This window comes from Chinchilla lanigera, unplaced genomic scaffold (assembly GCF_000276665.1).
Source record: "Chinchilla lanigera isolate Chin_1 unplaced genomic scaffold, ChiLan1.0 scaffold00083, whole genome shotgun sequence".
Taxonomy (NCBI): domain Eukaryota; kingdom Metazoa; phylum Chordata; class Mammalia; order Rodentia; family Chinchillidae; genus Chinchilla; species Chinchilla lanigera.
In genome coordinates, this window is record NW_004955484.1 from 5179567 (window position 1) to 5202862 (window position 23296).

Below are 23296 nucleotides of genomic sequence, written 5' to 3' on the forward strand. Positions count from 1 at the left end.
TGCACAAAATGCATGCCCACATACAGAGAATAGCCTGTAGTGCTGATACTCTAATAACATGCAATCATTAACCTTTCCTCTGTTAACATTCATTTCCAGGTCTGACCAAGTGCCATGCCCTTACATTGATTAAGCAGGTAGGGCCCTGGCTTTTTATTTAGATGCCTACAAAGCCCTACTAATTAGTAAGGAATTGCAATGATATTTAACAAGTGCTAGAGATTCCAAGCACAATCAGAGTGCTGTATCAGTTCTTTTGATGCAACAAACCAAATATAGTACTATGCACACCACTGGTGTGCTAACTCCTCCATGGAACTTAAGGCTGTAATTCACTCCCAGCACTGCCCAGAAGGTGTCACCACAAGCTCATTGGCTTGAAGGACTTGGGGACAAGTGGGGAGTAGAAAGCAAAGGGAGAAAAACAGACACAAAGAAAAAAAATCTTCATGCAGACAAAGGAAAATAAAACCGCTACCAGGCAATAATATTCCCAAACAGAGAAACTAAAACATTCCCATAGGAAAAAGTGGGTCTACACTTCTCAATGAAAGTAGAGCACGAGAGATTCAAGGAAGGAGCTACTTGAGGTAGTCATTTTATGGAAAGTAAGCAGCAGCTGATGAATAGGAAATGTCCATGTACTGAACCTGATCCAAGATACTTACCTAAACTAGTTTACCTCATTATCACTTCTAGTTGTGCAAGGCGCATTGTATCACATTTTAAAAAAAAAAAATCAGCTCGGAAGAGATGCTACAAAGAATCAAAGAATAATAAAACACAGAGTCTTTTATTGAGGAACTGTACAAATTAACTCCAAATTACTGCCACAGTCATACAAGAGCAGGTTTCGAAGCACAAAACTTGTTGCTCTGCACTCCATCTTGCTTTATTGTGGTGTCTTCACTCATGTACTAGTAGCTGAAAGCCATCCTCTTTATAGTACTACGTCTTTTAATCTCCACTCTTCTCCCCTGTAGTTTAATTAAAAGACAATGAACCTTTTAAAGTAGTCAAATGGAAAATTTAAAATTGCACCATTCTATCAAAGCTTAAGATATTCCTGTTCTCCAAGCATGAGAAGAATTCAAAATAACATACTTGGTATTTTATTACATGCCAGTCCCTCTCTGCCCTTTCTTTATCAGAGCTCTTGGTTGGGAGAGCTATTTGAAACTAGAAAGGCCATTGAACCTCAGACTGATAAATAGAGAAAAAAAGCCAACAAAGATCAATTTAATCCATTCTCTAGGTCATCATTTTTTTAAATTTATTTTTAATTTCTAAAATAATACTGTTACTCTACATTTCTCCCAAATTTAAGTGACGCAGGTCTAAAACTCAGTAGCCTGTCTTATTTAAGCATTATTTACTCATTGTGTTGTCAGTTTGAGGGCATGAGGGCTAAAATAAGATAAATATAGTAAAATCTTATTGAATGGTACATAGACCTGAATGCTTAGCTTTCTTCTAACTCCTCAGCCTAAATATATTAATTTTGGCAAAGGGCACCAAGACAAATCCATGCTGTTGAAATGTTCCATGGGAGCCTTTAAAAATGAAGGTCTTGTCTACTCTTTATGGACATTAAAATGCTTCATCCCAAGGACCCCTTTATAGCAAATTGCAAGCTATTCTGTTTTATCTGCTTTGACAGGATGAAGGCCTGAGCTGGCCCTAGAGGGATGGAATACAAAGACTGAGCAATTCAAACTTGAGATTTCCAATAAACCATTTCCTACAATTAGAACAAAAGATATGAAGGATAGTCATTTCTGCAGATAGTTTCAGCCCATTAAGAAGTATTCCATTTTACTTATTTCATCATTTAAGATCTAGTTAAAATTGTGTTCCCTCAATGTTTTACTCCAAGCTGGCCCTAAAGCCCTTATAATCAGCCTACTGGAGCACTGGCATACCTACATGTGCTTCTTGATCATTTGATTCTTATATCTGCGATCTTAATTCTTGATACTGTACAAATTCAAATCTGTTTCAGCACTATACCTGTGCTGCAATCATAATTATTCTTTATCTTTAAGTTCAATTATCTATTTGTTACTGGTTGAAAACTTCTGCAGCACTTAATTCTCTTTCTGGCCTACCAATCTCCTTAAAATATTTATATATTTCAATTAGTTAATGAATGCTGATAGTATATGATATTTAGGTTTAATTCTTCATTTATAGATTCCCAGTACAGACAGGGAAATAAATATGGAGAGTTTAAAATATTAAACTTAGAGAAAGTATACTTTCTTTTATAATGTACAATTATAATAATCACAGGTATATTTTTATATGTTACTTTATAACATAAAAGTAATGAAAATGGGAAGATGGGAACAAAAGTCTCTTATCCAAAGCTTTTAACAAGAACAAAAACGATAATTCATCAAGAAACACCCACCAGGTCAGAGAAAATCCTTCAAATATATTCTGAAACCCTACATAAAAGCAAACAATGGCTGAAGTTCTGACCTAATTTGAAATCATCTAGTCTGTTCCCTTTTCAAGTTTACTTTTCTATAACAAAATATCTTAAAATTGTACTAATTTTCCAAAAGGAAGAAGAGAGTAGAATGCAAACTTTTCAACAATTAAAATAGAAAAGCATAAAAAAAAAAAGTGATTTTAAGCACAGGCTTTCAAATTAGACAGATCTGGATTTGAATATTGGTTCAACTGATGATTGACAAGTTCTTGAAGAATCTAAGATTTAGCTCACTCTTCTATAAAATAATAACAATAATATCTGTAGAGTTATGATTGAATAAAGAAGGATAACAAATAAAATTTCCAGAATAGTGTTTGTCATATAGTAAACAGATATTCAAGTATTACTGAAAGGATTTTTTTGGGTGGGGGAAAGTATTTGGGAAATGAACCTATAGTAATTTTCTTTGGCTTACAATACAAAATAATATTTCTTACGGTAGAATAATAGCTTTATCTGGTTGACAATTTAAAATTAAATAGTAAATATTATGCTTTCAGTAATGAAGATAAAGTTTCTTCATGACTTAATATAAAACTTGGCACAGACCCTGTTCTTTCCAAAACAGAAAATATGACAAATAAAATATAAAAAGGGATAACTATGCACAAAAAAGAAATATAAATAGGCTCACGTATTTCCAGGTCTGAGGCTACACTTGACTGTGGAGGGAAACAGTGGTGGCCGGGGTTAAGCTCCAGTGTGGTAAGGCGTGCCAAATAGGTTTCATAGAAAGGGGGAAGAAATAGTTTGATGCTGGGGACTGGTGTTAGGCTCCCCCTCATCTAAAGGACACTCCATAGCTGAATTTATAGAACCCCTAATGTCACTCTGGGCTGAACACCAAATTGTCATTATAAGACCTAGGTCTGGAAGGAGCCTTAGGGAGCCAGATGCAGGTAATTGAAAGATCATCACAGGGAGGAATGATCAAAGTCAAATAAAAAGAACAAAACACTCATAAAACCTCCCACTCAAAATAGACCTGCAAACCAAAATTCAGAGAAATCTAATTCTAATGAAGTATCCAACAAAATCAACAGTCAGAAAAGAAATGCACTCCACATAAAATTAGTTTTATTGAAACAGTCTGACAAAGGCTTTAAGAGAAGTATGTTTAGGATGTTTGAAGATATAAATAAACACTTTCTAGCAAAAGCCAATAAAATATAAAGTGAAAGAGGTAAAAATAAAATAGAAGAGGTAGGCCTTTAAAAAATATAAAAATATGTCCCTGAAACTAAAAACTCAAGAGCACGGATAAGCTCTGGGCTGGATCTTGTGTACACAAAACCTTAAGGAAACAATTTTATAAAACTATACAATAAAAAAAAAAAAACTATACAATCTGTGAAAGAGTTCATCAAGTTTGCAGAATATAAAAACTCAACTCTACTTCTATAATCTATCCATATATAGACTACAAATTAGGTAAATAATGTCATTTACAGTAGTATCAACAAGAATAAAATATTCAGGAATAAATGGAACAACAGAAGGGCAAACTTGTACACTAAAAACCACAAAACTTTTCTGGAAGAACTTTAAAAATTAAAAATACCTAAAGAAATGCAAAGATATCCAATGGTCCTCTGATAGACTGAGAGACCATATTGTTAAAATGACAACACTCCTTAAAACTGATCTACAGGTTTCTACGAATCCTTACTAAGACCCTAGATATATTTTGCAGAAAGAATAAGTTTATCTTAAAATTCATATGCAAAGTACAAGGGAGCCAAAATAGAACAATTTAAGAGAGACAAACAAGTTGCAGAATTTACATTTCCTAATTCTAAAACTTATTGCAGAAGCCTAAAGTAATTAAGATTGTGTTGCACTGTCACAATGATAGATATATAAATCAATACAATAGAAAGTCCCAGAAATGTACGCTGATATTTTTGTTCAATTTATTTTCAACAAGGTGCCAAGATAATATAATGGGGGAAAGAAAATTGAATCTAACTGTGCTGTGATAAAGGGATACTCACATGTGAAAGAATGTGTGTATGTCTCATTATATACAAAATTAAATAACAGATCATAGCTGTAATTAAATGCAACAGCTAAAACTATAGAATTCTTAGAAAAATGTGGAAGAATAAATATTCTTGATCTTAGGTTAGGTAATGATTTCTTAGGTATGATATCAAATGTATGAAAATGAGAAAAGTTGGATAAATTGGACTTCAAAATTGAAAGCTTCTGTGCCTCAAAGAACTCCATCAAGAAAGTGAAAACATAAATAACAAAAGGGAGAAATTATTTGCAAATCATCTATCTAATAAGGAAATTGTATTCAGAATGAGTGAAGGATACATATAACTCAATAATAAAAAGGTTACAATCCAATTTTTAAAAATGGTTAAAGGATTTGAACAGAAATATCTCCAATACAGACACAGAAACACCAAAACACATACAAAAAGATGTTCATTAGTCATTAAAGATATGCTAACCAAAACCACAGTGAGATACCACTTATTACCTACTAGGATACACGACAAAAAAGGACAGACAATAGCAAGTATTAGCAAAGAGATGGAGAAACTGGAAACCTCAGGCATTGCTACTAGGTCTGTAGGATGGTTTAGCCACTTTTGGCAGTTCTTCAAAACATTAAACATAAAGTTATCATATGCTTCAGCCTAATAATTCCACTCTTAGGAAATTTGTATCAAAGAGAAATAAAAATATTATATAAACATGTCCACCCAATGACGAATGGAAAACAAAACATAGTAATATTACTTAATGAAAGAACAGGGTGAAATAGTGACAGGTGATACAATATAGTTGAATCTCAAAAATATTGTGGTAAGTGAAAGCAGTCAGTTACAAAAGACAAAGTATTATATGATATGTATATACAAATGTTCAGAATAGGCAAATCTAGAGACAAAAAGTAGATTCATGCTTCCTTTGGGTAGGAGGGCATAAAAACATGGAAGTGGGAAGGAATAAAGTGGAATAACTATCAGTGGGTACAAGGTTTCTTTAGAGAGTGATATAAAATGTTCTAAAACTAGATTTAGCTAATAGTTTAGAACCTTGTAAGTATGCTAAACCCCACTGAACTGTACCCTACATACTAGGTTATGCATATTTATGGCATGTAAATTATCTCAAAAATGTTTTCAAAATGCCTGGGGATGGAAATGTAACTGCTACAGTAACTTTGAAAACAAATTGGTAACATTCAGTATAGTTACACATACACATATACCCAGGAATTCCATTCTCAGGCACATACGAAAGCAAAAAGTTTTATACCTGAGCTCAAAGAAACAGGCACAAGAATGTTCACTGTAGCACTGATTTCGATATGTTAAAAAAACCAGAAGCTACCTAAATGCTTGTGAAGAAATAAGTGAATAAACTGAGGCATACTGTTAAATTGAAATAACATATAAAAATACCAATGAAAACAAACCTCAAAAATTGAACGTTGAGAAAAAACCTACAGAATGATATAGTGTGATACTTGTTTATTGCTCTAAAGCATGTTCTACAACAACATATGCCACTTTTGAATGCAGAAAGATATAATAATGTTAAAATTTCTTAGATCTGAAATCCATTAATTTCAAGACATTATTTTTGAGAAAAAAGGTAATGGAAAATAAAGACAGGAATTGTATTTATAATGCATCATTATTACTATGTTAAAATTCTGTAGTTAAACACCCCAAACTGAATTTATTAACCTGTTCAGTAGGCATTTGGATATTACATATATTAGCTTCCATCTTTTTAAAGTATGTTTAAAATATATTTTAACCAAAACAGCATGATCCAATTCACTCACTCATTCATTCATTCATTCATTCATTCATTCATTCATTTATTCATTCATCACGACAGACTAAACCTAGGGCATTTACACTAAGCTATGTCTCAAGTCCTTTATATCTTTGAAACCCTAAGTTGTGCAGGCACAGTTTAAACTTGCAATCTTTCTGCCTCAGCCTTGCATACAGGAATGCACCACAGTGCCTGGCCATAATCCAATAAATTTAAAGTTTCCACAAATTGTAAAGTCTCTCAAAAGTATTTTTCTGTTTTTTTTTTTTTTTTCAATGACTACATCAAGAGCAAATATAACTCACCTTAGGCAGCATTAAAGTACTATGAAAAGTAAAAGGATCCACTTAGTCAAAATACTAATATTTTTCTAAAAGGTGAAATTACTATGCATTAATTCCAACACTTTGAAAAGCAGATGCTCTCTGACCTTCCCAACCATGTTACCTGACAAGGTCACTGTTTCAAGAATGTAATTATTCAGGAATGAGGGAGAACATTCAGTTGGGTTTCTCTCTACTGTTTCCTCAGTAGAAATCACAGAAATGACAACTGTAATTAAACCTTTTTTAAAAAATTACCTATGAGTTTTAAGTAAGGATGAAAATTATTTCTAACCTTATGAACTTTAACATTGTAATGTGCTAAAAGAAATTCTTCCAGTTTTTCTCCATATTAGTAAAGTATATGACAGCTAAATAAATAGGAAATCTTCACTTCTGACCTTTCATAGCTATTTAAAAGAAGCAATTCTGTTTACCACTATTCCACTTACCATAGATACAAGTGAAACAAGTTTAATATTTACAACTAAATCATCTCTTATCCAAAAAGCTAAATGCTTTAGAAAACCATTATTACAAAAGAAGGGAAAGTTACCAGTTAGCCCCAAAGAAGTCAGCAGTGTCTTTCATCATGTGGTAATGATGGCTTAAATATGGGGAAAAAAAGATTTTTTAAGTTCAAAGAAAGTATGGAAATCCAACAGCCTACAACTATTATTACTATATAAAAGTTTACCTTTTAGAAAAGGTCCCAGTTTTGATCATTGTAACAAAAAGATTACCCTTCACTGACTTTTTCTAAAGAAATATATTTTCTAAAGAAATATAGTAAAAACATTTATACTATCACTTACATTTACTACAATGTTACTTATATTCCTATCAGGGGTGACCAACAAGTTCAAACTTATGGACCAAGTCTGAATGATGACAAATAGCTGATCAAACACTGTGTCAAAAGGTAATAAGATGTGTAAGCTACCCAGCAGAGTGGTAGATTAAGGAAAAAGAATGGTGATATAGGAAATTTTCCAGCCTGGCTTTATATCTGTAAATAAAGAGAAGAAAAATGAATTATATTTACTTATCCATAGGTATGTTTCAGGGTATGTGATAGTTCCTGCCTAAATTATTTAAATAAAATTCAAATAATTACTAGCACATATCATCAGAAAGAGATACAGGCTGGGGTTTCATAGGAAGACTCAACTATAAGCAATGTACAGGAATTGACATTAGGGCTGGTGGAAATGCCATGAGCTACAAGAGGAAAAAAGTCATTAACTGAAAATATTGTTTTGCCTATTCTGAACATTTCATATAAACATAAACATAAAGTAGCCTTTTATGACTGGCTTCTTTTGCTTAGCATCAGACCTTAAGGATTTAACTGTGTTATAGCATGCATATAGCATGTACCACTACTTCATTTCTTTTTATGGTCAAATAATATTTAATTGCATTCAATATCACATTATATATTCATATTCATCAGCTGATAGATCTTTGAGTTATTTTTGCTTCTTTTCTTAAATAAATGTTTTATTGGTTAAGTAATACAATTTTTAAATATTTTAAGAATTTCAAAGCACTTGACAGTTGGTACCCATAATATCTATGAAACTGGCCTTGCTACCATGTTTTTTACAGTTGTTGAAAATAAAGGAGAAAAAATTATTTTGGTGTTCTACAGTAAAATAAAAATTAGCACATATCTTTAATATCTCCAGACAAAGGAGCATCATGATAAATGTAATGTTTGCACTCTCAGGTGCAATGTACTAAGGAGGGCCTGGGAAGAGAATGGGAGGGGATTATTCAAATATTTTAAATAAAATGTTGCCTTTGTCTTGTGCTCTTTAATTTAGCAAATATTTTTTAAAGTAGAGATGGTTCGTTACTGTAGCTAAAGCTTTTTATGTATATATGCACTTATCTATTTATGTGTTCATTTATTTTTACTAGTACATGTTTGCAGCACATAATGATTACAGCATCATGGCGAGTTGGTACACATCCTTAACACACCTCAATTCTTTGTACTTCCCCTTGTTTTCCTCTCCCTCCTCTCCTTCCTCCATTGCTTGGTCCTCTTACCATTTGCAAAAGATCTATCTCCCAGTTTCCTATTATCTGTCTTTTATTTTTTCTCTTTACATTATTTATACTTTAAATGTCTCACATTAAAGAAACCATGTGATATTTAAACTGTGTGTCTAATTTATTTCACTTAACATTATGGCCTCAAGGTGCCTTCATTTACCTATAAATGACTCAAATATATCATTTCTTATGACTGAATGGTACTCCATTGTGTACAAATACATTTTCTTTATCCATTCGTCTGTTGATGGACATACAGGCTTCGTCCAAGATTGAGCCATTTTGAGGTGTGTTGCTATAAACACGAGTATGTATCACAGTGGTACAATGTCTTTAACTCTTTTGGAAAGATACCTAGAAGGAGAATAGCTGGGTCAAGTGGAATTTCTTTTATTTTCTTAAAGAATCTCCATATTGATTTCTCTAGTGATTGTACTAGTTTACATTCCCAGTAACAATGTAGAAGTGCTCCTTTTCCCCTTCAGCCTAAGCAGAATTTGTTATTATTTGATTTCTTGAAGACTAGCTAAACTAATTCTTAAACAATAAAATTTCTGAAGTTCTTGTGACTGTTTTCCATATTTACAGGAAGTTGTTTATCAATGTATTTTTGTTTGGAGTGTGATTTTTCTTTCCCTTCTTTTTGCAACTTTTCTTGCAAAAAAAAGTGGTTTTCTGCTAATGAAGTAAGTAGACATTTAATATTTTATATACATTGTGATCTATTTAATCTTAATATTTCAATATTTGATGATTTGTTTTGTGAAACTGGTAAAATGAAGATTCAGATTAATGTCAGTTCAGCTAACTGTTCAACTAACATATATTTATATTGTCTAGGAATATGTGGTTATAGTTCTGTGAAAGAAAAAATAATGTCAGTGTTTACCAGCTTGTAAAAATATAGTGAGGTTAAAAATTTAAATATGTAATGAAATGAAAAACAAGATAATTCAAAATAACTTAATCATTTCTTTTTTTTTTTTGGTACCAGGAATCAAACTCATGACCTCAGGCTTACCAGGCACCACTGAGCTATATCCCTGGCCCAATAGGAGTAAGTCTTTTTTTTTCTTTCTTTCTTTTTGGTGGTACCAGGAATTGAACTCAGGACCTTGTGCTTATCAAGCAGGCAATTATACCACTGAGCTATATCCCCGGCCCCATTTCTTAAGCATTTCATCTTTCATAATCTGTGACTGAAGAGGTTAAATGAGGCTTGAACCCCAAGCCTCACTTAAGCTAGGCAAGTGTTCTACCATTTACCTATGTCCCCAGTCCTATCAAAAAGATCTTAAGAGATTTAGAGGTATTCCACTATAGAAATGTAATCAAAGGACTTCAGGCAAGAAATCATTAAAACTATAGAGAAGGGACCTACCATTCATATCATAAAAGTAAACTTCACTCACCTCATAAGTCTTAGTAGATCTTATTACTGGCAGAAACAAGGTTCCTTTAGAATGGAATGCAACATACTGTTCTCAATATTTCCTCAATTGCCCCAGGTCAGCCCAGAAAAAATGGCCGATTCTCATAGTTACTAGGAAAACAGTCTTGATACACTCCCAATGTCCATTTAGGGTTGTTTCCTATTTCCACCTCTACGTACAAATTTACATCTTTATTACTATGAGAATGCTTTTAGTAATATTTCTTTCTCCATTCATATGCTGTTGATGAGCACCTAGGTTGACTGCACATCTTAGCTATCACGAATAATGTCTCAATAAAAACACAGCATGGAGGTATCGCTTCAGTATGTTGATTTCATTTCCTTGGATATATTTCCAGGAGTGAAATTGTTGGATTATATGGTAATTCTATTTTTAGCTTTTTGAGGATCCTCCATATTGTTTTCCATAGTGATTATGCTAACCTACATTCTTACCAACAATGTATAAGGTTTTTTCTTTTTCTCCACACCTTTAACAATACTTGTTATTACTGGTTTTTAGAAATGTACTGGTTTTTAGTAATTCTAAATAGGGCAAGATGCTTACCTCTTTATTTTGATATGTCTTTCCTTGATGGCTAACGATATAGAGCATTTTTGTATATTTACTAGCAATTTGTATTTATTTTTTGGGAGGTGCCTATTCAGATAATTTTTCTCATTTTAAATTTTATTACTTGCTTTTCTGTCAAGTTTTTTGAGTTCTTTATGTATTCTAGATATTGACCCTTTGTCAGACAAATAGGTAGCAAACATTTTTTCCTATTCTGTGTGTTTGTGTATATATAAATAAATGGGAGAGAAAGAAAAGCTTTTCCTTATGGAAAAACATCAATTAATTAATGCAAAGGAAATAATAGAGTTAGAAAATCACTCTTTGACAAATATTACAGTAATAACAGATTTATGCAAGAATTATCAATATGTTATATTTTGTGGGTTAAAGTTTGATTCGGAACAGGGTATTTCCATTATCTCAAATTATCTACATGATTCTTAGTACAAGGCAGAGGAAGTAACTTCATAATGAAGAAACCTACTAGATATTATGTAAACCAAATAACTAAAGTAAACATCAACAGAAATGAAATGAAAAGGTATCACATGCCTCCTAATATGATACACTGAGAAAGAAATATTACTATGTGGTATTCTTGCAAAATATTCTTAACTTGAATATAATCATAAGAAAACATCAGACAAATTCAAATTGAAGGATATCCTTCAAAATATTTGCCTGAATTCCTTTAAAAAGTCAGTCATAAAAGACAAAGACAAACAGATAATTTCAGATAAAAAGATACAGAGACAAGATAATAAATGTAACATGTGATCCTCTAATGGACTGTTATCTAGACAAAGTTTATTTATTTTATATACCATAAAGCCTATTGCAAGGGAATCAGAGTAATATGAATGAGATTTTTAGCTATAATAGTATTATATAATGTTAATTTTCCCAGCTATTATTTTTCATAATACTCTTAGGAAATTCATACAGATATCTTATGGTATAGAATTATTATGTGTCCAACTTAGTCTAAAATGATTCTGAAAAATAGCATGTATACTTAAATATGTGGACATCATGTATATGTACACATTTAGAGAGTGAAAAAGACAATAAAAACAAAACATGGTAAAATATTAATACTTTGGATGTCTGGTAAGGAGTATACAAGAATTTTTTGTGCTATTCTTGTAACTTTTCTCAGAGATTAAAATTATTTCAAAAAAAATTATCAATAAATTGTACTATCAAGCCTCAGAATAAATTTACACTCTGTAAGTAAAGAAGCAAATAGGGAAGCTGAAATATAGGGTAAGATCCACAAAAATTTAGTCTAACTATTCTTTCAATTTCCAGCAGACATAAGAAATTATAATAATTTGTAGCATCATCATTGTTTAAAAAAACTAATCATATGTTTGAGATACACACTGAAATATTCACAGGTATTTACAGAGGATATGCTATCTAAGACTGACTTTAAAATAACCTAGTGAAGAGGTATGGGTGTGAGGTTATAGATAAAAAAAAGATGGACCAGCTGGGTGATGAATATGGAAGTGAGTTATTCTAGTCTCTTTTTAAAAATTTATTATGTCTGTAACAAAAAACTATTTGTTTATTTATTTATTTTTTGGTCCAATGCTAGGGATTGAACCCAGGGTCTTCACAATGAGGTACATCCCAGCTCTCCAAATATTTTTTTTTTAAATTTTGAGATAGGGTCTCTCTAAGTGATTTAGTTGCTGAGGCTGATTTTGAACTTGCAGTTTTCCTGCCTCAGCCTCTGGGTGCCAAGATTACAGACACGTGCCACTATGCATGCCTAGCATACGAAAATTTTTTAAAACAATCAATCCTATAATGAAAATGTAATAGTCAAACCTAACCGCTACTCTTGCCATTTACACTATATTTTCTTTCAACCCATGCCTTAGAGGCAATCAGTTTATTAGTTGCTTATTTATCCTTCTAGCTTCTTTAGAAAAAAATACAAGGAAATAAAAACACATATTCTTATTTCTCCCCTCTTCTTATAAAAAGTAAAAAACAATATAAATTGGTGCTATGGTGCAATTAAGTATTCCCTAAAGGCTACAATTTAAAGGATTTGTTGCCAGCCAATGGGACTACTAGGAGGTGATGGAACCTTTAAGAGGTGAGGCCTAGTTAAAAGTCTTCCAGTCATGTGGGCACATGCCCTTTAAGGCGATACTGAGATACCGGTCCCTCCTTTTTCTTTCTTCTCTTTATCCTGCCTGCCATGACGTGAGCCTCTTCTGTCACACTCTTACGATTAAGTACTGCCCTACCACTGGCCCAAAAATGACAGGGTCAAATGATCATGGCCTGAAACTTCTAAACTGTGAGTCAAAATAAACCTTTTCTTTTTATAAACTGATTTACCTCAGATATTTGTTACAGCAATGCACAGCTGACTAACACAATTGCTCTATACTTTGTTTCCTTGCCCATTCGCCCAGTTTCATATAGTGTGGGTATCTTTTATATCAGTTTATAGAGATTCCCTATTTTAATGTGCATTGGATGTTCTGTGTTTTATTAAACCAGCCCTTTATGACTAGATGCTTGATTTATTTCCACTTTTGTATTCCTCCAACAGTGCTATAGTGAGTAAATTTGTATATTTCTGTCACTTTATACTTGAGCAGGTTTACTTATAGGACAACTTAGCAGAAAGGGAATTACTGGGACTAGGATATGTTTAGTAGAATGTACCAGGGTCGTCTTCCTCCTACGACTGATATATGAGATTCTTTTTCCCCATAGCCTTCTGCACAGAATGAATCATTAAACTTTTGCATTTCTAGCCATCTAATAGGTGAGCAATTATGTCTCAGTATTTTTTCGCTTCAATTTTTTCTTGTTATGGGCAATATAGCTGCTATTTTTGTTACCTGTTGGGTCATAGGAGGAAGCATCTATCCTGATTCTTAAGTCTCCACGAGGAAACTCTGACTCAGTTTCCTCCCATTACATGCAGGAACTTCTTCAAGTATTCTCCCTTTCCTCATTATCTTAAATATCCACTTACAGCTTTTACATTGAAAAATTTCTCTTTATTTTTTGACTAGGTATTAAATCCAAATAATGTGGTATAAAAACCAGAACATGACAAGTCTCTTTCATATGCTGTGCCTGAACACCATCCACCCCTAGAGTGAAGCACTACTTTCAGTTTCTTCGTATGTGTGGCATTGGTCACATTCTGTAGATATAGAATATATTCACACACTCCAGTATATATGTATACTAGAATGACACTATCCTATTTAATTTCGGTAATGCTAGCTGTTACAATAACTGAACCCTAAAATCTCAGTGGTTTACAGTAATGACAGTTTAATTTGTCCTCAATGGAACCTCAGTGTTTCACAGGTAGATTTCTATGTAACTTGAGGGGCTCAAGTTCTGCCATAGCTCAGGACTTCGGAGTCTTCACTTTAGAAGCAAATGGAGGGAAAAAAAAGACATAACAACTTCTTAATCACCTTGCACAGGGGTCATCAGATTACTCTGCATATATTCTACAGGAAGTAACAATCCTCTTAGATTCAAGGGAGGCTGGAACATTTATTCCCTGGCTTAGTATTTTCTCAATTTTATGAAAGGATATCATAAATCTTTGGAGAGAAGCTAGATGGTCTTTCTTCACACTGCTTTATTCCATGGTGTTTCTTTGTTTGCTTATTTTATCTCAGAGATGTTTCTAATAGTTTATAGAAAACTAACCCATAATAAAACCTTTTTAAAGGTATGTCTGCCTGAACTAAGAAGTCACAGCTTTCAGCTAAGCACAATTATTACACACACAGACATCTCTGCTAGGGCAAGTCTGTAAACCTCAGTCTGTACAAAATCAGGCAGCTAAGAAAAATACTGTAAGACAATAACCCTGAAAAAAGAAGGCTTTGGGACTTGGAAATGATGCCAGCTCCCCTTCTCCTGTGCTCTTGGTATTGAATACAAGTCCTGTAGCTGACAGTAACAGATTTCATCCCTTCTTGCAGTCCAAGAAGCAGATTTTAACAACCCTTTTCCTCCCCACAAATTTGTCCTCCACTTTTTGCTTGTAGTTGAGGACTTAGCAGAGTTGGAGAGTTTTCTCTCAAGCCAATCTGCCACTGAACACAGCAGGCTGGAAGGGTTGGGGTACTTTAAAACAAAACAAAATTAGAAAAATCTTTGAAGCTCTCAACCAGTGATTGATGTGAATTGGTGTGTAACTGTCGCATCCTTAAGTAGAAAAACTTTTAAGCATCATTTTAATTCTCCCACAGTTTTTCATTGTCTCCCCACAATGTATGGATAGGAACCCCTAATTTGGTATTTTACCCTTTACTTACTACTAGTTGCCTATTTCCCATTCTTCTGATAGAATTTCTTAGGGTTTATTCCTCCCAAGATGGCTTGAAATCAAATCTTTGTTTCAGGTTCTACTCTTGGGGATCTAAACACCCTCTTCTCAGCTGCCAGTTTGTAGGTCACACACCAGTGAGGACTGGGTGGAGGTTCCCAGGTAGTATTCAAGCTGTAGTTGTTTTTAGTGGAATAAAGGGAACAGTGTAAAAAGCAGTCACAATTACTGTTTCTTGCAGCAAACTATTAACATATTGGGAAAAAATTCACACACTGGAATCTCCATGACTTCTTTATTTAACGATAACACTTATCTATTTAGAAATGATGTATAAAATTGCATCACATTTCTTTAAATAGTCTTTTCCTGTTAGACATTTACCTCATTTCCACTCTTGGCATTTATAGGTAATGTTGTCTGGACTCCTTTTGTACATAAAACCTTTCAGATATGGATATGTCTACCTTTGGGACAGATTTCTAAAAGAAAAGTTAGTTACTAGGTCAGATAGCACATGTATAGCTTTCTGATCCAGTGGTTTAAAGAACTACTAACAAATCATTTTCTTGAAATTTTATCCACTATAATTACCCCTTAGCAATGTATGAGAGTGTCTTCCTTACCTCTGATAACACTGCCAAAATCCTCCCCTTTGCCCATCAGGTGAGCGAAAAAAAAATTTTTTTTATTCTCTTCTAGAACAAGTTAAGTATCTATCTCTTCAGGATTTTAGGGGTCATTATATTCATCACTGGTCTTTTTACATGTTATCAGATTGTTGGTATTCCTCTTACTGATTTTTAGGAGCTCCATATATGCGTTAGTTTCTTTTATCTGGAATATAGGACTGTAAATATGTTTCTGCAGTTTATAGTTAGCCTTTTAAAAGTATGTTTATGGTTTTTCTAACCATGGAATTTTTTCTTTTATTTAGTCAATTTTTTTCAGTATGACTTTTGGTGTTTGCGTCCTACTTAGAAAAAGATGTCCCACCTCTATAATAAAAAATTTTATATATATGTATATATAATTCTCCCAGGGTTTAATTTGTATTTTTCTGTTTTTATTTTTAAGAGTAAACCTTTTTCCATTTGAAATTTTTGTTGTAAGGTATAAGGATTCAACATTTGTGTGTACAAAGGACTAGCCAGTTGTCACATGATCACTTATTATTATTTGATTTTTCTCACACTGAGTCATGTAACCTTTATTATATATGAAATTTCCATGTGTTTTTGAGGCTACTTTTATATTTTCTAGTCAATCAATTTGTCTATTCATGGATTCCTACTACACTATTTAAATCAACAAGGCTTTATTCTATTTTAATATCTGAATGTGACCAGTCTCTGCTTAGCATGCTATCTTTTTAGGATCGGTTAGTCTTATTTGTTGCTTCATATAAACAACAGGGTAGGGGCTGGGGATTTAGCTCAGCGGCAAAGCGCCTGCCTGGCAAGCACAAGGTTGTGAGTTCGGTTCCCGGTACCAGAGAAAAACCAAAAAAAAAAAAAAAACAACAAAAAAACAACAGGGTAGCTTGAACAAATTTATTTAGAAAAATCTCTCTCTCTCTCTCTCTATATATATATATATACATACATACATATATTATATATGTATGTATGTATATATATATCCTGCTATCTTTTTTAGCCTGCTCTTATATAATAACATAATAAGAGTTCTACTTTTCTTTACACTAAAACTTTAATCCCATGATTGATTCTATTCTCATTAAATAGAAAACTAATCAACAATATCTTAATTTCTAAATCCTTTCTTAGAACTGTCTTGCCCTTTTGAAGTTTCAGACACTGTCAACTATTTGCTCCTCCTGAAATTTTTCTTGCTTCGTGTCTGCTTCGTTCAGGTACTTTGCATTCTGCTCTCATCACTTTTCCTCAGACTCTTTCTTCTCAGAAAAAGTAAGTCAAAAACGTTCTCTGTCAAAATAGTTGCCTTATGCGGATCAATGGAATAAAACAGAAGATGCAGACACCTTCAGCCACCCAACCTTTGACAAAAAGGGCAAAAATACACACTGGAGGAAAGATAGCCTTTTTAGCAGATGGTGCTGGGAAAAGTGGCTATCCACATGCATAAGACTGAAGCTGGACCCATATCTCTCACCAAGTACTAAAATAAAATTACAATGGATCAAAGATTTAATTAAAACAGAAACAACCTACTGGATGATAAAATGGGTAAAACTCTTGAAGTCATAGGTGTAGGCGAGGACTTTCTGAACAGAACTCCTGTTGCACAAGAAATAACAGCAAGGGTCAACAAACAGGGTTATATAAAACTAAAAACTTCTGCACAGAAAAGGAAACATCCAACAGCGTGAAGAGACAACTTACAGAATGGGAAAAAAAATTGCCAACTGCACCTTGAAGAGAGGACTAATACCTTGAATATATAAAGAACTCAAAAAAATTAGAACCCCTCCAAAATAAAAGACCCAATCGACTATGAGCAACTGAAATGAACAGACACTTTTTAAAAGAAATACAAATGGCCAGTAAATGCATGAAACGTTGTTCAATTTCACTGGTCATTAGAGAAATGCAAATGAAAACAACACTGAGATTTTATTTTGATGATTGCCACTCTTATCCAGAAAGAGTGACAATCATCAAGAAATCAAACAATAACACATACTGGGGAGGCTGGGGTGAAAAAGAAACCCTCCAACATTGCTGGTAGAAATGTAAATTAGTATAACCCTTATGGAAATTAGTATGTTGATGTCTCAAAAAACTAAAAATATAAATTTTATTTGACCCAGCTATTTTTCCCTTATAGGGAAACTCCTAAAAGAGTTACAGAGATCATATTACAGTGCTATAACCATATCAATGTTTGCAGTGCCACAGTTCATAGTAACTAAATCTTGGAAGCAGCCTATATGCCTATCAACAGATGAGTGGATAAAGAAAATGCTTATCTATGCATAATGGATACTATTCAGCTATAAAAGGAATAAATTTGAGACATTTGTAGGAAAATGGACACATCTTGAAAACGTAACGTTAGGTGAAATAAATCAGACACACAAGCTTAAATACTATATGCTTTCTCTAATATAAAAAAAACCCCAAAGCACATATAAAATAAAGAGCAAAATAAAGCACTAAAAGGAAACAGGGAAAAAGACATTTTGTGAATGGGAAGGAACCAAGAGATTGAAGGAGTGGGAAGTGGGGAAGGGAAAGGCGACGTAGAAAGATGTAAGATATGTGAAGTACATGTACCAATTACCCACAATAAAAGCAGTCATTAAATGCAGCAAACATGACTAAAAATATAATGAGGGGAGAGGAAGGTGAATAAAAAGAATTAAGAAGTGCATTCGCCTACTCCCTAAGATGCATGTAAACATCATGGACTACAAATATGTACTGATAAAAAAGGATATACACACCACACACACACAAAATGTTAGCATAATCATGATTAAATTCGAATCTTTTATAGGAAAATTGTTGAATTGTGAGACTATAATGCTAACTGAAATAAATCAGACAGAAGTAAAAAAAAACCCAGCTGTCTCTGGGGCACTACTTAACACACACACACACACACACACACACACACACAAATTATTTATGTAAAATTTCTCCTAAGGTCAATTGCTATTAAGTGTCTAGTTCTAAGTATTTATAAATTAAGTAGCATGTGGTAGATAGAAAACAATGGATGAATGAACACTAATTCTAAATTTCCAAATTCTTGCTAAAAATTTCTCCAGAGATACCCATTAAGTCATCAGTACATTAATATATAAAACACACGTACATCAGGGGAAATAGTTCCACTGAATCTTGTGCTGGTTAAAGTGTATATGGAACACTGAAGCTTATTCTGGGCACCACATTTCAGATAGGCCATGACAAGTTGCAGTGAAAAAGAAGGGAAACAAACCAAGTGTGGCGGTCCATGCCTATAATTCCAGCACTCAACAGGGCTGAAGCAGGAAGATGGCAAATCTGAGCCCACCTAGGGCAACTTAGGGACCTAGAAAGTCTCAAAGAAAAAGAAAAAGTAAAAGGGCTGAGATATAGCTCAGTGCAAAGGCTTTGCTGGATTTAATCCCTAATACTGATTAGAAAGTGAAAAAAGGAAGAAAAGGAAGGAGGAAAGGAAGGAAGGAAACAAAGGCCAATCATACAAAACCGAGATTATATGAGGAGATGCTGAAATAACAGTCATTAGAAGATATGATTACAAAAATACACATATCCACAAACACAAAGAGTGCAATGTAGGTGAGGAGACGGCAAAAAGGGGGGAGGTTATAGTACTGTTCAGTCACTTCATAGAAGACAAATGTACTGATGGAGAAGCTACAGAGAACATTTCAAGAATTTCATAACAATTAGAATTGCACCAATAATGAAGAAATGGGAAGATTCTTAATGTGGGGAGTTCTCTCTCAGTAACATCTCTGAACTTTGACTTTCTTTCCCATAAAACATAGATAATTACTATGCACCTACCACTGACCATTTATGAATATTAAAAAGGGTAAGTATGTTGGCTACTCCACATAGTAACTGGTACTTAGCAGATTTCTAATATTAAGTCTCTTAAAAGTAAATGACAGTCTTTAAGGATGATATAATTTCATCTTTGAAGCAGAAGCAAATTCTTCCCAATTCTAATTTTTTTATGATGTATAATTGAATGCACTGTACTTTAAACTGGTCCTGCTACTTACGTCTTCTTACAGGCTTCAACATCTCAGTCCTTTTACTGCCTGGATTTTCATCATTCTCCAACTCTGTTAAGTTGTATCTCCCCACCAGTCACCTGGCTATTCTTTCATACTCTTAAGCCTTCCTTTCTGCATCTGTGCCCTTATCATAATTAAAACTGCTTATGGTCTAAGCATAACCTGTAGCAATGCCCTCTGAATGTGTCTCCCAGCCTTTCATCCATCCTATTTATTCTATTTTGTCAAATCAAGTTTCCTGATCTATTATATCTCTTCTAAAAAGTGGATTACTTTTCACTGTTGACAGGATGAGGCACAAAAAAACTACAGGAAAAATTCTCTATAATGTAATTCTTCTCTAATTCTCTATTTTTGTTTTCGCTACCCTATATCACATAAACATTTCTTCGTTTCAGTGTGCTATATCTTTGGAATGTATATGCATCACCTGATATTACTAAATATTCTCCTCCCTTTGTCTGCGTCCACACTCCAACATGTAGCACAGGGAGCATCACTTTCTGGGCCTTCATCATTACAGAAGGAAGCAATCCCAACCCACTCTGAACATACTGTTAATACTACCATCTACATCCCTCTTTAGATTTTTCTCCTGTCTTTGGTAGTCATGTGTGGTACATGATATGGCAAACAGAACTTTATACAATGATGCAAGTATTTTACTGTACAACAATGAAAGTATTCTCCTGCACAGTCTAAAATGACATCCACGAGCCACCAGTGGCTACTGGGTATCTGAAATGAAGTTAGTGGCTAAATAGTAGAAATGGGAAACTTGGAGGTAATATATTAGTTGTCAGATCTGCATAATGCTTATTTTAAAAAACTGTGTTCCTGGTTGTTAAAAACTTTGTATATTACTTCATTTATTACCAGTGATTCTCAGGTAAGTAAAACTGAGTTAAAGAAAGGTTAAATAATTTATATCCAGTTGTAACTGTTTTGGAGTTAACAACATTAATGCTTGTCCACAAAATGTTACAGTGAGAATATCAAAAGGTGCTTTATATTAGTCAGTTTTCCAGTTCCTGGGACATAATACCTGACACCTATATCTAAAGGAGGAAAGGTTTAATTTAGCTCACCGTTTCAGGGGATTTGGTCCATGGCTGTCAGGCTTTAAGGCAAAAATATCAGATAGAAGGGCATGGAAGAGAAAAGCTCCTTATTTCACAGGCACACAGAGGCAGAGAAAGGAAAAAGCACTAGAGAGAAAGGGGCCAGGGACCACATACAGTACTTGAGTCATGCTTCCATCACTCACCTACACACCCAGAAACAAGCTTTACTGATTCTTTGGACATTTCTTAAGCCAATCAAGTTGACACAAAATTAACATGAACCATCACATGCTTATCAAATAATAAATCAGTGTTCTTAAGACACTTATTTTACCTTCACATTCACAATAATTATGAAATCAACTGAAAATTTTACATGCCGTATATTCTTCTAGACTTGTATGTAATGTTTTCCTAAACTTTTGAGTATATTAAATGGATTAACAAAAATAAAATATATATACATACAATGGAATATTAGGTAGCAACGAAGTACTGATTCATAGTGCATGGGTGAACCTCAAAAACTTTAAGTGAAAGAAGCCATTCACAAAAGACCATCTAGTATAATATATAAATCTATTTATATGAAATATCTAGAATAGACAAATTCATATATAAAGAAAATAGACCTGAGGTTGCCTAAGGTTCAGAGGGTTGGGAGAAGATGGGCAGTGACTATTTTGGGGTGTATAGATTTTTTTTTTCTGGAATCATAAAGCCTGACTGGGGTGATGATTGTGGAACTATGAGAAAATAATAGGAACACTGAATTGAACATTTTAAATGGGTAAGTTGTATGGTATGTTAATTATATCTCAGTAATCTTGTTTTTAAAAAACAAAATTATGATTTTATGTTCCTAAGAGTTACATAGATTATGAAATTAAAAATACTTTTACCATTAACACATATAATTTTGACAAAAATATTTCTAATATACTTAAAGTAAAGAGGAATAAAATTGTGGTTTTCAGAGCTGTTTTTTCAGGGGTGGGCAAAGAAATTTTTCTTGGAAACCAACAAAGCAAAAATAATCTGGGGCTTTCCTGGTTGAAGCAGAGTATAAGACCACTCATAGCCCTGCCCTTCCTGTGATATTTGGCATCTAAGAAACCTCTGCAGGGTTTGGGGAAAGACGGCTTGTAAGTTACAGCAAGATGCAACATAAATAACTGAATAAACACAAAGAAATAAAAATTGTGCAAGTTGAATTGTTTGCTAGCTGGCAGATTACCTTGTAATAATAGCTCAAAATTCTTATGTTAGTGAATATAGAAACGTTTCAATTCTATTTATGTAGGTTTGAATTCTGCTTCTACAATTAGATTTAATGCATGTCATTTAAAAGCATGAATTATTCTGAAGCCAAGATCTACTTCTATGTGGTGTTTTTTCTTATCTTCTTGGATTAGGAGCATTTGTATTTTGCTTATAACAACAAAAAATGTTAAAGATCTCCGAATTAAAAAGTTGTCTTCATTCTGTGATATCCAAAGAGCTGCTTTTCTGGCTAAATTTTACTTAAGAAAAATGGGAGATGGCTGTTTGTCTGCCTGATCACCTTCACCAACCTCCTGCCTCTACCCCTCCCCACCCACTGGCACCATTCTCAGGAAGGCTCTGATTTTCTCTGCCTTGGCTGTGACTTTCCCTGCAGTATAGCCAGAATCACAATGATATACTACAATGACTAACGATGCAGAGTTAACCAGTGATCTGGAGGTAGTCAAGAACTAAATTTTAACTCTTGTAGTACTAGGTTCAACCAGATACAGAGCTGACCATGACTACTCATGTATCTAGAGAATAGATAGCCTTTCAAATACTCTACTGACTAAACTCAGCTACTCTAGCTTTGTGGAAGGAGTTACTAAGACCACAGATGATTATACTAGAATTCAGACAAAGAATTTAGTAAGATTATGCAGATGTTAATCCTACTGGTGTGAGAAGTGAAGTAACAGATCAACCCAGCATCACCACAGGAAGTAATGTGTCCATATCAGTGCATGTGTAAAATAAAATTCCCTATTAGTTGTGACTATATTACTCAGCTGCCTTCCACTAATTCTCTGAGCTTTTGAACAAGCCTACAACTATACTATAGGAGATTGCACAAGTGTACAAAAATTAGTAAAATATGGGATGCACCAAGCTAGGGCAGAAAGAGAAAGATATTTCACTTGGACTAGGTGGAGTGAATTGCATGGACACGGGAGGGGGCCATTTCCCTTTTACTATAAGCTCAAAGGGTCATTTGCATTGAAAAAGTGGAGAGCAGCTTTCAACTCACATGTACTTACATAACCCCACGCTCTTCTTGGAGGGTGGCTTACTAACACCTAAATATATTTATATTTTATTATTATGTTATATATGACATTATAATATGCATAATTATACCAAAAGTATAATACAATTTCATATATATATGTGTGTGTGTGTGTGT

At 33.6% G+C, this 23296-nt stretch overlaps 1 long non-coding RNA gene across 2 annotated transcripts in view; it reads right to left on the minus strand.

Annotated features, from left to right (window-relative positions):
- Positions 1 to 774: 774 nt before the first annotated feature.
- LOC102019600 overlaps positions 775 to 23296 on the minus strand; it is a 133052-nt gene continuing 110530 nt past the window's right edge. For both annotated transcript variants that reach the window (XR_263887.2, XR_263888.2), the window contains one exon: positions 775 to 977. This is a non-coding gene — a long non-coding RNA (uncharacterized LOC102019600). The remainder of the gene's footprint in view (positions 978 to 23296) is intronic.